The sequence below is a fragment of the Rhinolophus ferrumequinum genome, chromosome 3, assembly GCF_004115265.2.
Source record: "Rhinolophus ferrumequinum isolate MPI-CBG mRhiFer1 chromosome 3, mRhiFer1_v1.p, whole genome shotgun sequence".
NCBI classification, from domain to species: domain Eukaryota; kingdom Metazoa; phylum Chordata; class Mammalia; order Chiroptera; family Rhinolophidae; genus Rhinolophus; species Rhinolophus ferrumequinum.
Window position 1 is genome coordinate 78,264,061 of NC_046286.1, and position 21,985 is coordinate 78,286,045.

At 37.8% G+C, this 21,985-nt stretch overlaps 1 long non-coding RNA gene across 2 annotated transcripts in view; it reads right to left on the bottom strand.

The window, feature by feature from the left end:
* The window catches only part of LOC117015651 (uncharacterized), a 75,508-nt gene that overhangs the window by 11,768 nt on the left and 41,755 nt on the right, over positions 1–21,985 (bottom strand). Inside the window, exons 3-5 of one of the 2 annotated variants that reach the window (XR_004421763.1) lie at positions 12,496–12,582; positions 9,990–10,057; positions 3,160–3,850 (exon numbers count right to left, since the gene is read on the bottom strand). This is a non-coding gene — a long non-coding RNA (uncharacterized LOC117015651). Of the gene's footprint in view, positions 1–3,159; positions 3,851–9,989; positions 10,058–12,495; positions 12,583–21,985 lie in introns of those variants that run through there. The other variant, XR_004421766.1, reaches the window with a different exon arrangement.

Here is a 21,985-nt window from a genome sequence, read left to right on the forward strand (position 1 = left end):
TACTAAGTGACCAACTGATGTGTGGTGTATAGAACGTGGAGATGCTGGACAAAGAGATGATTCACATCCTGGGCCTGATGGAGCAGGACAGCGAGTGATTTCAGCATGCTTTTCAGAACAGTGCATAATTTAAAACTTAACAATTGTTTGCTTCTGACATTTTCTATTTAATATTTTCAGACAGGGTAACTGAATCACAGATAGTGAAACTGCAGATAAGGGAGAACTACTGTATATATGTATCAAATCATTACGTTGTACACCTTAAACTAATACAATGTTATACGTCAGTTGCATCTCAATAAAACAGGGGGCTGGGGAGAATGTGCTTTGTTAGTTATACAAGTTGCCAGTATCTTTACCCACTCTGTGGCTTGCTTTTTCACTTACTTAATAGTGTCTTTCAGGAACCAAAGATTTTAATTTTATTGTATAAAGGTTGTCAATAATTTCCTTTATGGTTAGTATTTTTTGTGTCCTGTTTAAAAAATCTATTCCTACCCTTATGTAATGAAGATTTAGTCATATGTTACCTCCTAGAAGATTAATTTTTTGCATATTTAGATTTACAATACATAAAATTGATTTTTGTGTATGGTTTAAAACAGGGTCAAATTTCTCTTTTTAACATGCGGATATAAATACATTCCAGCATTATTTATTGAAAAGACTGTTCATTCTCCACTTCGCTACAATGCTACCTGTACTAGTTTCCTTTCTCAATAAAGAATAACAGCACGGGCTAGATCTTAGGCTACTGGCATTCTCATTCATGCTACAAATTCATAGCTTTGGAAAAGGAATGGGAAAATTTAGGTTTAAAGAGCAAGTGAATGTGTGTATGTGTCCCTCCCCAAATTTCTATGTATACACTTCTAGACCATTTGCAGAGATCTGCCGCCCTGGTACTTTGGGTATTAGGCTGCACTCCTACTAAGTGTCAATTGTGTTCACTGTAGAGCAGTGAATGTAACGTCCTGTTGTCAGAGACTCTGAGCACAGCTGGGTTCAACTTGCCTAGCAACAGGGTTCTAAAGTGACTTTTTTATTTTGTAAAATTCATGTCTCTAAATGCTTCATGACATTTGGAAATCTTGTGTCCATCTTACTGTGCACCATATGATCAACAGCATATGCTGACAGATGAGAACAGAAGCTATTAAGAATTGAAGTATATTGAATCTAGGGTAAAACTGGTATAGAATATAAAATATTCACCTTACACTTTCTCAGACAGATAATAATTTGAGTAATATTTGCCCTTTTTTAGAGTAGAAAACTATAAGTGGTTTGTTATGCTCACCATAAAAACAACAGAATAGGAATAAACAAAGAGTTCATTATAAAAAGCTTGAATTAATTTTTCTTTGTTTGAATTTTGCCTACATGACTTTCTAAAATGTCTCAGACTCAGTTCATTTACCGAATCTTATATTATTTACTTTTCATTCAGCTTTAATCTTCAAAACTAATCCAGGGGAGGATTTTTGGGTGTGCGTTTATTTCCTCTCATGCCTCTAAACTCTGATTTCTAGTGTGATTAATTTGGAGACTTAATAGCCTTTAGGTATTTGTCTTTTCAAAATTCAGATTTTTTTTCCCTTCAGCATTTCCAGACTCTGTTGGAATGCTTTATTTCTAGAAATCAAAACATAATATTCTTCAATCAGTCAGCTTAAATTAATGCTCCCCAAATTATTCTATATTCTATTAAAAATTATGATTCATTTATAGGAACCTACTTAATTTTCAGTGAAGGCAAAATTCAGCTGAAAAAGATGAGACAAATGCTAAAATGAAGAACTGGGAAGAAAAAGCATTTTGCAATTAACTTGGGTCTGGACAATGAAAATGTGTCACTAAATGATACTGGAATTTTAAGCTCTATCACTAAATATTCTGATGTTAATTTTGGATTCGTATATATGTTTTTGTGTTCATATACATGAAACATTACTAATTATATAACAATTTGGTAACACAAAAGTCTATTGCATGTGATTTTGTACTAGACAACATATTACTACTTTCGATATCAGACAATTAAATTTGCAAACTCATTCTAGAAAAAGTGCTACATACCTCATTGCTGAGTATCACTGCGATCACTTTCAATGTACTCCCCTTGGGAAGTACGCACCGATGCCAGCACCTAGTTCACCCTTCAAAACAATTTTGGAACTCTTTTTCTGGAATGGCCATCAGAGCTGTCATTGTATTACCCTTGATGCACTGGATGCCATCAAAATGTCTTCCTTTCAATATTTCCTTTATCTTCAGGTAAAGATAGAAGTCATTGGGGGACAAATCAGATGAATAGGGAGGGTGTTCCAATCCAGTTATTTGTTTACTGGCTAAAAACTCCCTCACAGACAGTGCCCTGTGAGCTGGTTCATTGTCGTGATGCAACAGCCATGAATTGTTGGCGAAAAGTTCAGGTCGTCTAACTTTTTCACACAGCCTTTTCAGCACTTCCAAATAGTAAAGTTAGTTAACTGTTTGTGCATTTGGTACAAATTCAAAATGAATAATCCCTCTGATATCAAAAAAGAATAGCAAGAGCATTGCAACAAGATAGCAAACTTAATTGTCAGACCTCGTATGTTAGGTACGTATTTTATATTATTAACAGGACTTAAGGACCTCAGACTTTGAAATAAAAGCTCCTAATTGTTTAATCCTATTTTATGAGTATGGCAATACACTTTTAGATCTATGGAGCATTCTGATTTTTTGATCACTGCCTTTCAATGGAAATACTTTTATTAATTTGCTACTCAGCCTCAGAGTCCACAGATAAATGCAAATTTATTACACTCTTCAATGCAACAACATTTTTATTGTAGAGCTCTAAAAATATATACTGTCTTTGAGCTTTGCAGTGACATTAGGTGCAGTATATGTACAGGCCTGGGGCAGGGGCAAATCTGGAATTGGTGTACTTACAGCCTCACTTAGGAATCGGTATACTTACATACTCACACATCAATTTAGGACTCCAAAGCAAATAAGCAGACACAGGTTCATGTCTCTTTACCTGGATGATTTCATAAGCCACAATAGCTACCATTTTTGAGCTATCCAAATTGTACCACACACTTTGCATCTGTTATTCCTCACCTTGATATGTAATGTGAAAAATTAGCTCTCTTTTAAATAAGAATAGTCTCAGATATGTCACTATTCAGTATCTCTAGGTACCTCCTATGCTTGTAAAACAGAATAAAATATTTGACTATATGGAAGCTTTACCGACCCCTACCTACTGTAACACTAGCCTATGTGCTACTCCCACAGTCTTTCTCCTCTGACAAGGGTCCTCCCTACCTTAGCAAATTAAAGGATTTGGGGCTTTTGTATTAGAACAGGAAGTGAGTGGGGGAAAGAGATGTAGACAGCAGGCAAAACAGAATTGATTGCCAAAGAAGAGTTTAGCAGGACAGATGGCAGATGTTGAAGAGAGAGGCATAGGACACATAGAAGAAACTATGATAAAAATATAAAATTTAAGAATTATTTTTGGCTCTGCTTATGCCTTCACAAAAACAAAATGAAAGACTACTTGGAAATTACTATTATTGCATGGACTTGTGCTTTTCTGCCTATGACACCATTCTATTATTAACCATGTGACTCAAGGATTTATAGGTTTTAAACTTGCTAGTCCCACTATACATAGAACACACTGTGTAACCGAAGTTTACAAAAACCAGCTGCTGTATCCTTCATTTGACTCTTCAGATCTACTCTTTCTTCTTCTCACTCTTCCCCATGGAGACTGAGCTGTACGAACTGCGTCAATGGACTCTCACACTTGCTGGCTTCAGTTTGGGTTCAGCAATGAGAAACACTGGAGGGAAACATTAGAAATGGAAGAAAATGAAGCCAAGGCATTTATCCCCCTGACTCCCTCGCTATAAGTTCACCTTCGGTTTGCTGTATTTGGTGGAAGGTCACTGCACCTCTCAAGGGGGCCATGATGCTCTGTCCTTCTGATTTCTGGTAACCATTCTGCCCCCTCATCCCTTCAGACCAGAAGTCACTAACGGCCCCAGTCCCAGCCCCAGGAACCTTCACTGTCCCCATGATTCCCTATACTCTTACCCACACATTTCTAATTTGTCTCTTTATTCAACTTCCTCAATTACCTTAATTTGGGTATGCCATCTGCTTCCTTGTGGGACCTGACCAGCATACCAGCCACTCAACTTTCTTCTATAATCTTAAAACAAAAATCCTAGAAAATTAACCTGATGGGGTAGACATGAGTAGCAAGAAGAAGGGTTTTATTAGTCAATATTTTTAAATCCTGAGAAGCTGGAATTATCTAATAGGATCTGCGTGTTTGGAAAAGACCAAGGCACTCAATTCCATCCCTTTATTGTTTCATCATCTCCCCTTCCCCACTTTCTCTGCCGCCCATTTGGCTTTCTCATTACCATCTGGAGTTCCCACTGCTTGTATTTCAGTAACCATTGAGGAAATAAGACTTGCTGGTCTGTCCTGCCGTGCCAGTCTAAAAAAGGGTTTCTACTGAGGACACAAACTGTGTAGTTAAAAACCCTAAAGGTGTGAGAAGTCACTGGAATGAGGAGGGGTCAATCCCAAGCAAAAGGAGATCTTCTCTGGTTGATTGGCTCTCTACCCTTTTAGAAGCTCCAGCCTTCAAGAATCACACAAAGCACGACATGGACATTCTTCTGGGTCTATTTTGTATAAGAAGAGTTTTTTACAGATGGTTGCAATGCACTACATCACACTGGGAAATCAATCTTGGATACTATGGCAGAAGACACCTTGGCTAGGGCATATTCTGGGCAAGGGTTTCTGAGATCACCTCTTTCCACCGCCTGTTTGTTTTGCTTCTGAATGAATTTCTTGAGCCCAGAGACAATGTGTCAGCCGTGTCTGAATTTTTAGGACCTAGAACCATACCTGATACCCAGTTAGGGCTAAGAATTTCATTGGATGAATGAGTGGGGGAATGAATGAAATGACTGAATGAATGCTCATGTAGTGAATGAATAGTCTGGTCCTTTTCATGACTTTCCCCCTCTCTAGAAGCCAGGAGCAAAGTTTTATTTTGCTCTACACTTCAAAGCCTTCCACTGTGTCTCATCAGAAAAAATTACCTTTCCATGTAAGCCTCCTCATACTTGTGTTTTGTCAGATGCATAAGGAAGATATCTCTTTACTTTCTTTATTGTAATTCTTTAACAATTCATATGTGCGTTCACTGACGTTTATCTACTAACAAGAAAAACTAGACATTTGTTACTTGATCACACTGGATAAATAGCATTTCCTGAAAAGTTTTGAGATAATGATTCTCATTTTTCTCTCAGTGTACATCACCGTCACTACCTCCAATGCAGCTCTCTGAAAATAGGTAGACAGGGACGAATCACAAACCTTGAATACTACTCACGAGCTTTAAACTTTGTTTACTCCTTGGTGGCTGAGTATAACAAGCAACTCAATCTGAGATGTAACACATATGATTCATAATAAAAGATCACATATACCTGGTGTTTATAAAGTGCTAGGCACTGTTCTAAGCCCCATATATGTTTAAGGTCATTTAAAATTTATAGTAACCCTGTGAGGTAGACAGAAACTGAGGTGGAAGGTGTTAAGTGACATGCTGAAAGGACAACGAAAACAAGCAAGCTTTGAACACACGCCCTCTTGGCCCTGTAAGCTGTCCCTGGAACTATTGTGTTATACTGGGTGGCATAGAAAAGAGCAACAATGCTTTGTTCTATCAAACCGATGATCTCCAAACCCGGGGACCTACCTCCAGACACAAAGATCTTAAATGGAAACAAGACAACTAAGACTCTTGAAAATATACTAAAGCCGTGAGCTTAGAGGTCAGGTTTTAGCAAACAGAACAACTTCCAAAAACAATAAAAAGTAAAGGCCTTTGTCTAAGGAAAGTCCCCAGAGGCTGTTGGCCCCCCTCCATTGTGCAGTAACTCAGTCCTCCAGCAGGCTTATTTTTTCAGCTCAGAGTGTTGCATGATCTTTAAGGGTTCGGAAAGTCACAGAAATCACATTCTCTGGGCAGTTGAGAATACATGGTGAAGCTCAAAGGAGATATCTGCTGAGATCTCACAGGGAGCAGTTTGGACAGAAGGGACCATACTGAGTTCAGTGAATGAAGTCCCCAGAAATTCTAAAAAAATAAAAGGTAAATAGTCAAATCACAGTCTCTCTTCTTCCTTGTGGGTATCTCTACGTGTCCTCTCTTCTTATAAGGACGCCAGTCATGGGATTTAATCCAATATGTATATAGTTAATCCCACCTAATCCAGTATGACCTCATTTTAATTTAACTAATTTGATCTGCAAAGATCCTATTTTCAAATAAGGTCACATTCTGAGGTTCTGGGAAACATGAATTTAGGGGGATATTATTCAACCCATAACAAGCATTAATAGTAGCTATCCTTAGTTTGCCACAGGCAACAAAAAGAGGGGTTCTTATCTGAATTTTATATTGGAAACTCAGAATACAAATGTATGCGTCATCTTCCGATGGGAGAGTGTAACATGGAGCATGTCATTTTGCCTTTTGAATTATTAATTGTCCTTGAGCTAAAAAAAAAAATAGGAAATGGTTCTGTATGCAAATATGGAACTTGCAATTTTTTTTTTTGGTTTCTAGCAAAATTATGTATTAAACAGGCAGCTCAATGGACAACTAATGTTCTTCAATTGAAGTAGTTAGCTATATTGAGAATAAATGCTGCCTCAGCTAAACATGCAATGGAATACATCTGGGGCATCTAGGCTCGGCTCTACAATGATTCGCGGCTCTAGTTTTTCTCTCCTGATAGTGAGGACATGATCGTGTACTGCTTGATTTGGTTTTTTGAAGAGCATCTTTAGACTCTATACCTATGATAGCAGGTGACTTGGTTGTTTTCTGTACATAGTCTATTTACTCAGTTAAACTAGACTATCAGTGAGTCAAAGGCACATCTAATTAGCTGGCATAAGAAATCAAACACAAGTAATTTAGTTGCTCTCAATGCCACAGCACTTTGTTAAGGTCACTGCCAAGGTCACTGCAATTAGTGGCTGTCTCCCTGAAGGAATGGTCTGGCCAGACTAAATTGTTCCACGATGGGAGAAGTAATTTGGCAACTACACCCGGCGGCGTAGTTATAGCAAACAGCATAGCTGTTATCCTCCATTTTTTGCTGCCTAAATTATTTTTCCTTTCTCTCTTTTCTTTTTTTTCTTCTTAAACCAGTTCTTCGACTCAGAGAAATTTGTCTTTTTATCCCATGTACTTTAAATATTTGAAACATCAATAAACACCATATCGTCAAGTATTTTTTAAATAAGAATGATTTAGATTGCAGCTTTCTGTTTATTTTCTTTTACTACAATGAGAGTGCTTATGTATAAGCTGGTTTCTGAAGAAATCTAATTTAAATACAAAATTTACCTAGTAGTCCATGAAACCTTTTGTCTTAAAGAAAGGCCATAACATTTAATAGTTCTAATACAGAGAGAATCCTTCTTGGAAACTTGCTTCTTCTGCCAGTGCATGACGTCCTCTCCCTCATTCTCCTTCCGCTGCCTGGCCCTGACTTCTCTCTCATAATCTTTCTCCACTCCTGGGCTTCTTTCCTCCCTATACCAAATTGCATTCTCAGTCTTCTCATGGTCTGTCTATGCATGCTTTCCCATGAAGGACGTCATCCAATCCCAAGGCATCAACCACCACTGAGTCACTGAGGACTCACAGATAACTCTGAAACCTGACATCTCTCCTGTGAAATGGATCCATTTTTCCATTTATACAAGAAACAGCACAGGATGGCCACAGGCTTTTGAAAACTAATCTGGGGAACGTAATTTGGTGGTTACCAGAGGGTAAGGGGGTTGGAGGGTGGGGGGTGAGGGTGAGGGGGATCAAATGTATGGTGATGGAAGGGGAGCTGACTCTGGGTGGTGAACACACAGTGTGATTTATGGATGATGTGATACAGAATTGCACACCTGAAATCTATGTAATTTTACTAACAATTGTCACCCCAATAAATTTAAAAAATAAAATTAAAGAAAAAAAAAGAAACAGCAAGACAGAGGCCATGTACAACGAAGAGCTAAACTAGCTAGTCAAGTGCCAAAACGTAATTCATGGAAAGCATCCGCTAAAAGTACTCAAGAGGGGGAGTATTCTCAGTGGTTAGAGATACTAAAAACAATTGAAGAAAGAAAGAAGTGCTAATAGAAGCTTAATGAGCTGCTGTGATGTTTGCAGGCAGAATAGAAGAAAGGACATTTCAGACCATGAAAATGGCACGAACAACGTATGAGAGCAGAAATAAGAGGGAGCTTGTGTAGTTTACTCAGGAGACGGTCCTTGCTGGCATGGAGAACTTGTGTTAAGAATCAGGAGGTAAAACTGGACAGATGAAGAAGACCAGATGACACAGGGGACTACATGACAGAGTGAAGAGTTTGAATGTTATTCTGTGAAAGGTCCTGGAAGTCCTGGCATGGAACAATGAGTTAGGCAGATCTGCCTGGTGGTCGGGTGTAAGATGAGCTGGGCTGAGAGAAACTAGTTAGAGAGCAGTTGTGGCTATTAAGGCATAAACGAGGAAGATATGGCAGGGAATGCAGAAAGAATAAATCTAACAGTAAGTTCCAAAGAAGAATCAACAGGTCCTCATGGCAGATTTAGTGTAGTGGATATACAAGCAGGAGAAAAGAAGGAGGTGCAGTGTGATGAAGAAAGTGCAGAAACCAGGGGTGAATTCATTACCAGCCCTGTCACTGAATAGCTGTTAGAACTTAATGTCTTAGCTTTCCTGAGCATTCATACAATGAGGAAATTAGACTGGACAACTTCTAAGACATCTTTTCACATTAGCTTCAAAGTTCAGTAGCTCCCAACAGCAGGCTTAGATTTATCATGGTCTTTGCTGCACCTCTGCTCGTTTACTCTAAACTAATATTTTCCTTAATGGCATATGAAGATTTGTTATCTTTCAAGTGAAGTACTGGGTATGGGATTTATTTTAAAAACTTATCCATAATCATCTTCCTGTGTTCCATATTCATCTTTTATTCAGCAACTCAGGCATTTTAATGGTGAGTTAAGGAAGGACAAGAAAGGAGCATATTCTCCAAATGTATGTTTGATGATTGACCTGCTTTACAAGCAAATTCTTAAATGTAAATCTTCAGGATTCCTGTGTACATCCAAAGTGGTAAAAGAATAATCATTTAAAAAAATTAACTGCCATAATCTAAATATACAGTATCCTTAAAAACCTATACTCATGGTCCAAATTCTATATTATGACTCTTAAAAGCTCTTGCAAACGGAATCTTGAAAATTGTCTCCCGGCTCACTTCAAAGAGAAGAGAAGGCAGGAAATATCCCCCTTTCACTCCCCTATATGTCACTGTGAGAAGGGGAAGAAATTGTTTCTTTCAACCTCTGCTCATTTTCTGTATAATGAAGTTTAGGTCACCTTAGAAAGGGGTTGTATTAGTTTTCTATTGCTGCTGTAACAAATTACTATAAATTTAGTGGCTTAAAACAACACAAATGTTTTAACTTACTGTTCTGTAGGTCAGAAGTCAGTCTTTCAGGGCTAAAATCAGGGTTCTGGCAGGGTTGCTTTCCTTCTGAAGACTCTAGGGAAGAATTTCTTGACTTTCCAGCTTCCAGAGATGCCCCCCTTTTTCCATCTGCAAAGCCATCTCTCTAACCGTCTTTCCCTATGAACATCTCCCTCTGCCCACAGCTGAAGAAGTTTTTCCACTTTTAAGGACCTATGGGATTAGATTGGGCTCACCTGGGAAACCCAAAATAATTTATTCAAGTCAATTGACTTTAATCTTTCCACTTAATTTAATCACATCTGCAGAGTCCCCTTAGCCATATAAGGTAACATATTCACAGGTTCCAGAGATTAAAAAAACAGACATCTTTGAGGGGCCATTGTTCTACCTACCACACAAAATGTGCAATTATCGTTGATGGCCCCAGTCATGCATTCATCTGGAAGTTGATACGGCAAAACTACACAGCAGACAAAAGAAAAACAGAAAGAGCCCAATGAAATGCTTTAGTAACAGGTCACTAAGAACTGCAGGCACACACTGACATATTTATTATAATCAGCTTTGTCAACAACATAGCTACGGTGATCAATGGGAATTACTAAAAATTATAAGCCGTTGATGCTTGTACTTTTTTGTTGTTGTTTTTTAAGAAGTCAAGGGTTTTTCAGATATCCTTTTACTTATTTCAGTGGGGTTTTTCTTTCAGTTTTAATGAGATATAATTGATATGCAGTACTGTATAAGTTTAAGGTATACAGCACAATGACTTGACTTACACAAATTGTAAAATGATTACCACAATAAGTTTAGTTAACTTGCTTTGGTGTATGACATGTGGAAAACAGGGCTCATTTTAGAAGAGCTTACTACCGTGTTTCCCCGAAAATTAGACCTAACCCAAAAATAAGCCTCAGTTAAGATCGTCAGCCAGACAGATGCATTAAGTTATGAAGATGTTACAGAAGAAGATGACATGACTGTATTTGAATAAATGTAGATTGTTGTACATGAAAAAATAAGAAATCATCTGAAAACATGCCGTAATGCATCTTTTGGAGCAAACATTAATATAAGACCTGGCCTTATTTTCGGGGAAATACGATATAAGACTCCGTTTAATTTTCGGGGAAACATGGTATGATTAATGAGAAATCCTTGGTAAAGAAAAATGTACCTTTTTCCTCTTTAGAATTCCCAGCACATATCTTTTTGCTTATTTTGGACAATGTTTTGAAATGCCTAGGAATTTTAAAATTGTATTTTAATCTTCTGATTCAAACAAAATCTCAAAATGATATTCTTGATTTTTTTAAATGAATAAATAAATAATATTTTAATAAACTATTTTAAGAGATTAGTATTCATTACATCAAATAATCTCTGAAACATTATCCTGAAACAGAAAGAAGCTTAATTTTTGCCAAATCTGGCCACTGAGGTATTTCAGGATGGATCAGAAAGGGAGAGTCAGGAAATGTGCTTTTATGAAGCCTTTGATGAAAGAGATGAAAAATACAATACTTTTTATTTTTTGACTCCTAAAGTTGTGATTTAACAAGGCTCTCTCATTACCCAAACATTCTTTTCTTTTTCGCTTTTCAGTTTTTTTCAACTTGTAAAATGGTATAAAATTATATGTAGTTTTATTTCTTTCCATTTATAATTTGATTGCATATGTTTTCTCTGTAGTTCTAAGTAAAACATGAATGGTGTAGATGTCTGAGCACTGCCGTGTACACCTGAGAAAGACATTTTAAGTGGATAGAAAGCCATGAGCAGAGACTGTAAGGTGGCAAGTGGAGGTATGTATTTAGGGCGGAACAAATAGTTCAGTTTGGTTAAGTATCAGGTATGGGAGAAGAAATAGATAAGTCAATCTAGTAAAGTAGTTCAGGGCCTCAAGAACTGAAATCCCAGTGGCGATTATCAGCTAGTGCAAATCCATACGGCGTTACCAGGTGTTAAAATATTGAAATTTTCTGTATTAGTTGGGAAATAATATAATAGTAACTGCAATAAGCAGTATCCATTTTTAATAAAAATCTAATACGAATTCATTAGTTCCAACTAATAGTTGAAGGCTGTCACAACAACCATTCACAAATGGATCCCTTGTCATAGCAACATCTGAGAATATCCCCAACCCTGTATACCTGTCCAGCTGAGGTCACACAGCCTGAGTGGCTTCCTGAACATATTTACAAGACTGTGCTCCCAGAGAATAGTCAGTGTGTCATCATCTTCAATGATGAACAATCTGTATCACCAATTATATTACTTGGGCCAAATAGATTGAAAGATACATAAATATCTGTATTTATATCTATCTATCTATCTATCTATCATCTAGGTAAAGAAAAATGTACTAGATAGATGATAGATAGATAGATAGATAGATAGATAGATAGATAGATAGATAGGCAGATAGATAGAGATGGATACCCTACCATACTGGGTTTTAAAGTTCACCAGCTATGTGACTTTAACAAGTTATGCAAGTTCTTAAACTGATTTCCTCAGTTTAAAGAAGACAAATAATAATGCCTATTTCATCGGGCCATTGTAGAAGTTCATGAAATCGTGCACATAGATTGTGCTCAATAAACATAGACGGTGCTCTTCGTCCTCCCCAGGAAAGTCACACTGAATCACTGAATCCCTGGCTGAGCTGATACTGTCTTCTAATTCCATGAGTATTTTTTCTGCCCCATACTGTTTCCTTTAAAATTCTGAAGGAAAAGTTAAAATTATGACCTTGCATAAGTGTGTTTGAGAAGTGAGTACCACCAGCTGGAAGCTTTGTTATTCCTAAAGCCATCATAGGTTGGTGCAAATATTGATTTAATAGAATAAAAGCTCCATGGAGTTACTCCTGTCTATCTATTCACCACTTACCCTCAAGGTTCGGAACAATCCCTGGTGCGTAAAAGTCATTCAATATCTATGATGAATGAGTGAATAAATGAGCTGAATGAATTAATCCTAGGGGGAAAAGGGGGAACAAGGAGTTATTGGAAAGAGGAAGCTTGAGAGATGAGGTCAGGAAATTTCATTTACAGTACAAATTGGATATATCATAAATATTAATTTTCTTTTCTTGTTTTTTCCCCCTATACTTATTTAGTTACTACCTCTCAACCTCCACATGGTAGCTAGCAGGAAAAAAAAAATGAACTAAATGTAAAATGTGAATTATAGGTCAAAGCAAGCCAAAATTTAAATTGTTATGTTCAAACTGAGGGGCATGACCCAGTAGTTGCTCATGATTTTTAGTTTAGTGTGTTATCACCATCATTGTTTTTTTGTTTTTTTAAAAAAGGAATATAATAAAAAAGGAAATTTCAGAATGACAGAGTCAGCATATTATCTGATGAAATGTTTTAGTTGTATGTATACACATGCATGTGTGCATGTGTGTGTTGGTTCTTAGGGCAAAATCCAATTCTTACTGTGGCATCTCTAAAATAATTGAAAAGACAGTGATTAAACAGTCCATTTGGTTGCTTTTAGTCTCTCTTGGATGAAAATACCCCATTTCTATCCCGCTCCCCTCTGTTCTTCCCCCTAAGGCAGTTGGGGTGTGAGTGTGAAGGTAACGCTGTGAGCATGAGACCCCAGGCTCGGTTGTAGGTGGACTAAGTTGGGATTTAGAGGAACTTGAACTGATCCCTTTCCCTCAACAATACCTGCCTCTCAAGCCTACTGCTTCTTTATATTCCTACTGTTAAAAACGTGAATCTCCATCATCTTTCCCTCCCTCTATCCTAAGAAGGACATGGAAGCACTTTAATAATTTTCTAAATGTTATCCTGTCAACATTTAGTAAAATAAGTTCTCCAGAAGGACTTGAGGACATGGGTGTTCATCACCAGAGTTCCTGCCATGCCTGGGGTCAAGGTTGTCATGGATGTGGGGGCAGGGGGGACCAGTGGTCCAGGGCATACTTAGGAAGCATCTGAGAAGGGTTTTAAAACTATACAAACCACCCTGTAGCTGAGATATTCTGCAAGCAGAAGAGGAGAGAGAACCAACTAAAATGATTCTGACAACCATCCCTCTTCCACCGTGTTTACCATCATTTGAGAGCAAAATAGTTTCTAGTTTTTAATCGAGTCCAGAAACAGGCTTCTCTACTGGGAAGAAACAATTTCCATAGAAAATTAATGAATAAAAATCAGTTTTGTTTTAATTTCATTGTGCAAAAGTAATTGCAGTTTTAAACCGCAGTTACTTTTGCACCAAACTATAGATAGCCAACCTACAGCTTTTCCATGCCAATAGCCTCTAGTAAGGGCATACCTGAAGCCTTCCCTTTTCCCCACTATAAAGTTTCCCATCCCCCTGCCTGCCTTGGAGTCTACCAAAATGCAAGTAATGGTGGTTGACTCCCATGCTATAGCAAGCTCTGCTTTTCTCATTGTTTAGTTTCCATTTATTTCCACACCTCAATCCACAGTCTCCTTGGTTATTTTTATAGTACATCATTAATAACTTTTATCTTTGCCTTCTATTATTTATTTTTGCAAGCGTATTTGGTTTTGTATTTGAATTTGATATTAGGCTCCTGTTTGGACCTTCCAGAACATCTGGCTTTTCTCTCTATTCACTTGCCACATTCCATTCATATTATCTTCTCACAGGCCTAGCTCTTTAACTAGACTGTGACCTCCTTGAGGACAAGATGTATGATTTATCCATTGGCATAACCCCCACCCCTGGCCCAGTGCTTAGCAGAGTAGATGCTCAAGAGATGTCTGTTGAGTGAATGAATAATTCAATGGATTAATCTTTAGGAGCCACAGAGCTTCCATGGATTTGAAGTGTGAAGGAAAGCTATGCTAAAACAGAAAGCCAGCCATGGCAGAAACCATAGAAGAGAACTGAAAATAATTTAATTAGCTACCAAATAAAAACATGGTTGAAAAACAGTAACCCAGTCACCCACGCTTAAAAATACAATCCCGGCTTGCCCAAAAGAAATAGGTTGGAACAGGCCTTAAATCAATAATCATTCGTCTATTTCTTCTGAAGGATCCTTGGGTAGCATGCTAAGGCTATCACAGAAGAGAAGCATTTCCCCGCAGCTGAACTCCCATAGAGAAATAGCTTTGTGGTGTATCATTTTGCAATCATTTTATAAATAGCCCGCCCTTCAGACCTTTGTACAGCTGAGATTATAGCTTAGAATTGCTACCCAGTGAAACTTTATGACAGAGCTTCCTATTGTTTTTTGTTTTGATACATTATATTTCTAAAATACTTTGGCTCTCTCGTGTATACTCCTACAGACTGATGGACTTGGAGTTTACATATTTAAATGTAAGTATTATTTAAAATAGCATCTAATATTTATTTTTAAAAAGCATTCTAAGCTTATAAAAACAATAGATTTGTACAGGTAAAAAGAAATTACAGTATAAATCTAACACAGGCGTCAATGTTGCAGAATTAAATTTAAATACTGAAATTAATAGGTCCTTTTATCTTACAGTTAAAGCCTTTTAGATTTATACTTGAATAAATGTGCCACATTTGAAAATGACCAAGGTTATTCTTATTTCCTCCTCTTAGATATCGGGAATATTTATCTTTATTTCTAGATACTTCTTAAATGTGTTGAATTTGGGGTGATAGTAAAATAAAAGTTGTAAGAGTTCCTGAATCAAACAATTAATGTACTAGAATTAATGTTTCCAAGGACAATAAGATCAGAAAAGATTAAAAGAATTAGGAATTACTTTGTTAATGGGAGAAAAAGGAAACAAACACATGTCAGATAATATCCCCCAAAAGTAGTCAGCCAGCTGCACCAGTTGGAGACTCACTGCTGGGGGGGAAGGCGGGGGGGTACGGGGGAAAGAGAAGAAAGAGTAAAAAGCCTTGACAGAACATTTAACCTTCAACAATGTAGGCATACTTTTGTTCACTGGCACCTTGGAAATATTAATACGTCATTAACCTACATTGGAATCCATTATAAACAATAGTTTCATGAGCCTCAGGCCTGCATTACTATAAAGAAGCTACTGAGGGCATCAGTCCCAGAATTTCTGAATGTCCTCTTTGTGCAGACCCTTAAGCGATATTCTTCTTTGTTCTCCACACAATAGTTGTGTTGCTCCTGAACAACTGGCTCATCTGATCCTGTGAACACTAAATGTTGGAACTGATGGCACGTCCCTTTGTGGTTTGGCACCAAAAGGCTTAGATCCAAATTTATGGCCTTCCTCTGGCAGGTGGACAGAACTGTACACCATGTGTTTTCTATACTAAATTTATCTTATTTTTCCTACCCCTAATGTTTCTCTGTCCTGATGTACTCCCCCACTTATTTTTTTCATTCTATCTTATTGCAGTTTATTTTACTATAGTACATGCATTTTTAAAAGACCTTAAATTCTTTATAGAATATAGTGGTGCACAAATGTCTACCTAGGTAACTGGATAGAACCAATTAAAGTTGAATAATTACTTGTCACTGTCCTAAAGTTTTGTGTTCTGCACATGTTCCCTATCCTAGAAAACCCTCCCACCAGTCCATCTGGAAAAATACTCATTCTCTCAGCCTTGGTTGAAAAGCAGAATCCTCTCTGAAGACTTTGCTGAACCCACCCCCCGCCCCCCCCCGCCGAAAGAAGTAAATATTTGTTCCTTTACATCACATTCAATTGTGACATTTCTTTACAAGTCTCTCCCATCCCCAGAAACTACCCTTCTTGAAGGCAGAAATCTGTTATATTCATCTCTGTAGAGGGAGGGATGTAGAGGGAGGGATGGAGGGAAAGAAAGAAAGGAAGGAAGAAAGATATTGAACAGCTAGAGAGAAAAGAATTCAACTCAAAAAGGGAAGAATATTGGATGTGGCTTACTTTAATTATGATTAAAGATCAGAGCACATTCCAACACAAAGATTTTTTTATTGCTCTGGTTTGTTTTTATTCGATCAATCAGTCAGTTGTTTCTTGTTTGCACTCTGCATTCCTTCCTAGTGTCTACAAATAACTTGTGCTAAATTGAATCATTCTGGAAAAGTTATGTAAAATGTGACACGAGAACTGTTTGAAGGAGGAGAGCACTATGATTTCACAGAGAAGATTACTTTTTCTCTCATTGATGTCTGGCTCAAAGGTGCCCCCCGGTGAGGCGCTTCTGAGGACAGCTGGGTCTGACGTTCTCATTCCACCGTCTCTACCCCAAGCGATACCTAACAGTCCATCTTGGTGCTCTGGAATCAACAAAACAATGCCTGGCAAATAAGGAAGGTGGGCTGGGAGTACAGGCACCTCTGGTCAGAGGCTTCAAAATCCATGATCAGAAATTCTAGTTTTACCTGAAAGACTTCTACGAGTCTTCCCAGACTTCTGAGAAAACAGGAGACTTGAGTTAAAAAGCAATCTCTGGGTGAGGAGGTTTTGCTGTCTGTGTGAGAAGATCAACTGGCGCTGGGGAGGCTGGGGAATAGGCAGACACAGATAATCACAACTCTTCCAGCATAGACCTAGCCTCTGAGGCATTAAGTCTGGAAGAATCCCTTCAATGGATTGATTTTGTGTCAAATTGTAGTTCGTTGCCTGAGGTCAGGAAAACCTTTCTCTTTTCTAAATTAGGTGAACTGTGACAGCTAAGACTTTCTTTGAACAGTTTTGGAAAATTTCTCTATGAAATTTGAAAGATAAGGTCATCTCTCCTTCAGAGCCATCCTTAGGAGGCCACAAAGCTCACCTTTGGGGAAGGAGGAGGATTTGGGGAGGACAGCCTAGTGTGACAGCCCAGGAAACAGCCAGGAGCACAATTTTGAAGTGGATAATTTTCCTCCCCACTTTCTGATCTGTTTCCTCCCCATCTCACCCTTAGCTTCTACTGAAAATGTGCCCTTAACAAGTCTTTGATTTCCCCCCATTTCTATATCTCTTCCTGAATTGTCCTGCAGTAAACAGAATTTTGAGATGCTCCTACAAGATTCTCGTCCCCGATGTACAAACCCTTTATAACCCCTTACTTGGGAGTGGGATTGTAGGTATAATGAATTTAACATCTGTGATTAGGTTTCATTATATGAAAGAAATGTTAAGTTCCCAAAAAAGTTGACTTTGAGTTCATGAAAAGCGACATTATCCTGGGTGGATCTGAGCTATAGGTGAGCCCTGAAAAGGGACTTGGCTCTTTCTGGAAAAGGGAGATTGGAAGGAAAAGAATTCGCTTGCTGGTTTTGAAGAAACAAATTGCCATATTTGGGGGAGGGCCACACAGCGGAAAGCACAGACAACCTCTAGCAGCTGGAACCAGTGTTTGGCTGATGGCCAGTGGAAAAGAGAGAACTCAGTCTTAAAACTACAACTTATTACAGTCTGCCAACAACCACATGAGCTTAGAAGAAGACCCCAAGACTCAGATGAGAACACAGCCAAACTGACACCTTGATTTCAGCCTGGTGAGACCCTAAGCGGAGAACCTAGCATGCCATGCCTGGACTTTAGATCTACACAACTGTCAGATAACAGATATTGTTTTAAGCCTTCAATTTGTGACAATTTATTATATAATGATATAGAAGTAATGCACCTGTACACAGCATCCCCTACCATCTGTCACTGAATAACTCCTATTCATCCTCTGAGATTCTACTGGAGAGCCATCTCATCCATGAGCCAGTCTCTCACACCTCTCCTCCGTTCTCCCCCAGCCCTTCCCCAACCAGGCTAGGCTAACTACCTCTTTTTTGTTCTTCTAAAGCAGTGGTTCTCAAAGTGTCCAAGAAAATTTCATGGGGTACACAAGGACAAAAATATTTTCATGCTAACGTTATGACATTATTTGCATTTTTCACTGTGTTGACATTTGTACTCGTGATCCAAAGCAGTGGTGAGTAAAACAGCTGGTGGCCAATATGAATCAAGGCAGTGGCACCAAAATTTACTAAGAGTCATTGCAGTCTTCAGTACCACGTACTCACAGTGAAATATACTAATTGTGTAAGATCTCTACCCTCACATACAATCTTTTTAGTTCTGAGTTATAAAGTGGGATGTACACATCAAGCCCTCCTGCTGCATATTGAAGTTTGATAGTTGTCTGAAAGATCTACATGATGTCTGAGTTGCAAGATGAACTAGCTGGATTTTTTCGTGGAACACCATTTTGACTTAAAAGAATAACTAACAAACTGTGGTTATTCAGGCTTAGACACTTGTCAGACATTTTCGCAAAAATGAACCAAGAAAGCCTGTTACAGTATTGCCAGGAAAACGATTAACAGTCTGTGTTGCCAATGATAAATTTAATCTTTCTAGTGAAAATAAGAATTTTGGTAAACATGTATCCACCATCATGAATTTGACAGCTTCCCAATTCTTAAAGACATTTCTAATCAGAGATTAGATTCGATCAATGTTAATATTAATTACTTTTAAAATGTTGTATAAAATCTGTCAACATTTGAAAATTCTGCATAACTAAGTGAAACAGTATTTTTCAAACAACGAATGCACCATGTCACAAAATATACATTAGAAAGTTATGAATTCAAAATGTAAAATAGACCAATGAAGTTCAACGCAAAGCAGTATAAAAAGTTCACTGATACGGTCAGATTCCACATCGCAACTAACCTTTAAGAAACTACTACATGTTGAATTTTGATGTATTATCAAAGAATATACACAGTACCTAAAAAGGCTATTGAAATACTCCTCCTTTTCCCATCTGATATTTGCATGAAGCCAGATTTTCTTTACATACTTCAAACAAAGCATCTTACAGCAATATACTGAATGCAGACACAAATATGGGAATCTAGCTATCTGCTATTAATCCAAATATTAAAGAGACGTCCAAAAAGTAAAATAATTCACTCTTACCACCATTTTTTGTTTGTTTGTTTTGGGAAATACAGTTGTTTTTCATAAAATATGTTTCTAATGTTAATATACAGGGTCTTATTATTTTTAAATAAACAAATCAATAAATATTTTTTAATTTGTCAGTTTTAAATATTCATTGATATATAGGTATAACTCCTATAAACCAAAGCTCTGTGACGTCCTCATTAATTTTTAAGAGTGTAAAATAATTGTGAGATGAAAAGTTTTGAGAACTGCTGTTCTGTATCCCCATTTTGGGATCTATGTTATACTGAGATTAGCTTTCTTTGTTGTACTTCTGTTTGGACTGTTCATGCCTAATGGATACTATGACAATTGTATCATTGTATCCCAAGTAGAAAGCACAGAATTTAGTATATAGTAGATGCTTGAGAAATATTTACTATTGAGCTTCAAAGTCACTATGGTACAATCCCTTCCCCCCAAAATTAACAATACATTGGAGAGATGGGACATGTACCCCAAAATAGGAAAATTGTATATTCTGCTTTTTATTCAAGTGCCAGATTAATTATAAAGACCGCAGTAAGAACATTTAGAAATTTGTAAGGACAAAATACCCCAAATGCCTTTATATCTAAAAATCATCGTGAAATGAACAGATTTGAGATTTTGAGGAGGTCACACAAATACTTTAAGAAATTATTACAACAAAGTTCCAATTAACTAAAACAATTTGAAGGGTATGGTTTGTTTCTTTCTATCCTTACACAGATGGTCCCCAGACTACAATGATTTGACTTAAGATTTTTTTTTACTTTCACAATGGTGCGAAGGTAATATGCATTCGGCAGCAACCACACTTCAAATTTTGAATTTTGACCTTTTCCCAGGCTAGTGATGTGAGGTGGGGTTCTCTCGTGACGCGGGGCAGCAGTGAGCTGCGGCTCCCTGTCAGCCACGCCACCGTGAGGGCAAACAACCCCTGCGCTTGCAGCCATTCTGTTTTTCACTTTCAGTACAGTAGTCCATAAGCTATACGATCTATTCAATACTTTATTATAAAACAGGCTTTACGTTAGATGATTTTGCCCAACTAGAGGCTAATGTCAGTGTTCCGAGCACATTAAGGGAGGCTAGGCTAAGCTATGACGTTCAGTCGGTTGGAGGCACCGAATGCATTGAAGGTAACCCAAATTTTGCCACCCTGAAGCTGCTTTTTGGGATATTGATTTTTAAGCTGTTTATTAAGAAACAAGAATCAGACAGACCCTTTGAAACCCACCCTTGCTTGCATAAGAAATTCAGACAGAAAAACCTGCCTTAAGAAGGAAACCTTGGCTTAATCACCTTAAGAATCCTCACCTCAGCATTAGTTAGGAAGACGCCAAGCCCGTTAGCTAGATACCCCGTGTCCCATCGTTTCTGAGGTGCCCAGCAAGAATGTTCCTGCCATGTGTGTTCGGCTCTTCCTCAACAACCTGTAAATTGTCCATTCTCATTTCTGAAATCTAGTACCCCATCCCTCCACTTTCTCCTTTGTCCAAAAATGTCATATACCCTCACTGTCTTTGGAATTTTCATGCTTATGTGAATTCCCCATGTGCATGTATTAAAACTTTTATTTTCTCCTGTTATTCTGTCTCTGTTAATTTTGTTATTAGCCCAGCTAGAAGAACTTAGAAGGTGGAGAGAAAAGCATTCATTTTTTTTTTTTTTTTAGCTGCCCACAGCATTTTTGACTGACAACATGTTTAACTAAATGATGGGTTTATCAGGACGTAGACCCACCATAAATCAAGGAAGATCTGTAATACAAAATTATATATGATTTTAAATTGCTCTATCACCTTGAAAAGCATTCTGGGATACTAGAAATACCCAACCATGATTCTATTAAAGATAAAATTCTATTGTGAATTAATGCATCAATGTAAGGGAGAAAACAGGTCATAATTTGAAGTTACCTGTAAATACTGAGTTTCAAATGGAAAAGTGAGAGGGTTGCTAGGAGATAAGTGAAATCAACCATCTTTTTATAGTCCAAAACATTTTGTCCACTTCATGTGTTTTCCTTCATTTTTGTGATTGCTTTAAAAGACAGTATTTCAAATTAGAGCCATGATTTGGGATCTGTATCTTAATAGAAGAATCTTTTATAAAGAAGAGTGAATCCTGCTAAAAGAAACCGCTAAAGGAGCTTTCATTGGCCAAGGTAAGTTATTTTTATTGATGGTAACTATCTGGTCCCTAAGCTTGCAGTAGCCTGAACCAGTCCTTGGGCCCCCATAACTCCAACAGGTGTTTCCCAGGCCACCAGCCAAGAGCCACAGCGGGGTCACACTCAGAAACAAGAGAACAGCAATTTGCAACTCAGCTCCACCAGCTGGCTCCCTGGAATGCAGCACCTCCAAATCCTTTCCTCTAGTTCAGAGAAAATATCAAGATTGTCCCAGCTGCTGGCTCCTGGCCCCCAGTTCGCTGATTTAAACCCACAGAATTCTGGAGCCACCAAAGCTGCCCTCAAGGTCACCCAAGGAGGCCATATGGTTCCACTTAAAATG